Genomic DNA, 3207 nt, shown 5'->3' with positions numbered 1-3207 from the left:
TATCTACATGTTGATGATTATTTTGGATATTGGATATTTGAGATATATGTTGATATGTGATCTTGTCTCATTTGGATTTGAATATACATTGGACTTTTGGTTATACTTTTTGATATATTATGTATATTCAATTGCGTTACACAGGTGCTACTAATTGTTTTGTTTATGAGCTTCAATTGCAGGTTTTGTAATACCTAGGTTGTGAGTTTGAGTTGGTAAGTGAGTGACCTTGTTTAAGAGTGGGTGGGGCTTACTTACTTGTACTCATTTGTGTTATAAAGGGTTTTGTCCTAGAATTGCCAAAGGGGGAGATTGTGAGTGTTTAACTAGGTTGGCAATTCCAGACAAAATTCCTAAGTGTCCCCTAACTCGATTTTCCAATTCCCTTTTGGACTAATTGACCCTTGAAGATTAAGATTTTGCTGAGAGGCTAAGGTTTGTAGTTGAGTGTGTGTTAAATGAAGTGAATCAACCCTATTTTTCATCTTTAAAAGAGTTAAGAAAGTTGGGAGAAATATTTTTTGCTAAAAGACTTTTGTCCCTCTGTTTCTAGATTGATCCAGGTACAGGGGCAGATCGATCCAACTTACACTTTTTTAATGAAATCTCATCCATTGGATTAACGGCTTCTTTCATTTAAAAACCCAAAATTTGCTTTCTATGCTGGAGGAAGAGAGACACACAATTGCAGCCATCCCCATTGGTTTTCTTCTCATATCCTATTTTAAGGTGTTTGGTTGCCAAGAAAATCCAACTTTCCTATTGTTTTCCAAACTATTTTCAATGGATTTTCTTGAGGAAAAAGTCAATTGATTCTTCATTCATTCATCTCTCAATTTCTAATCTATTTAGGTTTGGGTAAAAACTCAATTTCTTCTTGTGTGGATTCAAGAAGAGGCTAAGATTGAGCTTGGTGTGGACTTTAAGTGTGCTTCAAAAGAAGAAGGTGAGAAGCTAAAAATGGAAGGTACTAGTCAAGTGGTTCGAGAAGGATTGATAGACTTGAGCTAGGTAAAACCTTGTATTCAGTTTTTGTTCTTCATAGTGGATGTTTTCGATTAGTTGTAAGTCATGGTTTTTGATCTCTTCGGAGTTTTCCATGTTAAAATTTGATGTCATTGTCTATTTCTCTCATTTTCTACTTTTTTTTTTTTTTTTTTTTCAGTTTTGTATATCATTGGTTACTTGAAAATATATTATGAATGGAAGATATATGAGCTGAAATAAGTGTGGTTATCCATGGAATATCTTCAATAATTTTTCTGTTCATTAATGATATCTTGTAGTAAATTGAAATGAATTAAGGAGATAATTGTTCTTTTGAATTAATTTTAAGGAGTGTTGAAGCATTTGCATGTGAATTGCATTTATAAATTGTTGGGAGAGTGTTGATGTAGACATACTTGCTTGTGGATGTTATGTTTTGTTGAAAAATTATTGGAAGAGAAGTTTATTAACATTGATGAATTCTAAGGTTAGGTAATCTTTGTTGGGAAATTTTTTTAGTTCTACTCCTATTTACCCCCCTTTAGGTGTAGTCCATTACTGAGATTCACCTTTCAAAAACTCATATAAACAATCTACAACAAAAGAAAATACAACCATTCCACTCCCAAATTAATCTCAAGAGCAAATTGTATTTTGCCTTTTTATGTAGGTTTCATGTTTTAATCTTACGCAACTTTAGTAGTAAAATTATCTTAAGAATTATTTCATTGTGTTAAGGAAATGCTATAAATAATTATGGACAAACATTTTAAATAAACCATAAACAATCCAATAATAAGAGTTCAATTTTTATTTTTTCTTTTTGTTTACTTGCCATCTAAGTATGTAGTAAAAATAATAATAATAATAATAAAATTGTATATAGCACCCTTGTTACTTGTATTTTTGTGAATACAAATTTTATTTCATATCTTTGATAGGGTAAACAAGTGTATACTTGTGCACTGCATATAATTTTGATGAAAAGAAAAAGTAAAATTCAAAATAAGTTTAGCTATATAAGTTTAGGATTTCTTTAGAAAAAGAAGTTAATTTTCACAGAAGTTTAACTTACAAAATCTTTCATTTAATTTCTCATTCAAATGTGAAATCTAAGTGATTGATAAAATGAAGTTTACCAACATGTTCTTATAGATCTATTGCACACAAACTTAAAATGTAAAGATAAATGTAAATTATTCTAAATAATGATATATGATTCTAATATCTCCATGTATCAGACACAATTTTTGGTCTTTATTACTTATGGCTCAATAACATGCTCATGAGTCTAGACCATTTGATCCTTAGTAGTTCAACATTTCAATTAAGTTTTTGGTATCCTCCAACATCACAAAACTACATATTAATTTTTTGTAACATTATAGTATTTACATGTTATTAGATTTTTGCATGATATCTTTCTAGTAATTGATTACTACTCAAAAAGTGTTATTTGATAGCTTGTAATTAACTCTTTTAAACACTTTTGAGTAGTAGTTATTGCCTTTTAACCCAATTAACATGTTAAGGACCTAGCAATGACTTCTAATCATATTTGTGGCTAGTTTTAGTGTTTTGACAACTTTTTGGATCATTAAGACAAGCCAAGCAAAGGAGAGAAGCAAAGAGGAGAAAAGCAAAGAGGAAAACAGAGTGAAGAAAACAGAGGACAACAGCTGCAGTCTTCCTTCACACTTTTGGAGCACTTCCTGAAGTCCATTTTCTACATGCTATATACCATTTCAAAGCTCAGGAAGTCAAGAATCCAACGCTTCAAACCGTGTATGATTTGGAGCTGAAATGAGGAAGTTACAACCATTGGAAGCCAATCACTCCAAGCTGAAGGAAGAATTTTGCACAGCGTTGCGAAATCACCCTTTTGTTGCGAAATGATTTCGCAGCCATTTTTGCACAGTGCTATGGATTTCCCCCTGAAGTTTCACAACATGTTGGAAGCCGAACACCGCAAGCTGAAAGCCAACTTCGCAGCGCTGCGGAATCAGCTTTTTGCTGCGAAGTGATTTCGTAGCCCTTTTTGTGCGTCTGCGAAATCTCGCAGACCTCGTTTTCACCTGCGAAATGGTCCTTAGTGCTTCCCGATATTTGTGACCGACACTTTTAGATATTTTCTTCAGATATTTTTGTATAAATTTCCATTTTCTCCTTGTATTTAGCCACTCATGTAATTCCTTAGCTAGGAAGTATCCAAGGAAGGGT

The sequence above is a fragment of the Vitis riparia genome, chromosome 16, assembly GCF_004353265.1.
Source record: "Vitis riparia cultivar Riparia Gloire de Montpellier isolate 1030 chromosome 16, EGFV_Vit.rip_1.0, whole genome shotgun sequence".
Classification (NCBI taxonomy): Eukaryota; Viridiplantae; Streptophyta; class Magnoliopsida; order Vitales; family Vitaceae; genus Vitis; species Vitis riparia.
Note: the sequence above shows the minus strand (reverse complement) of the source record.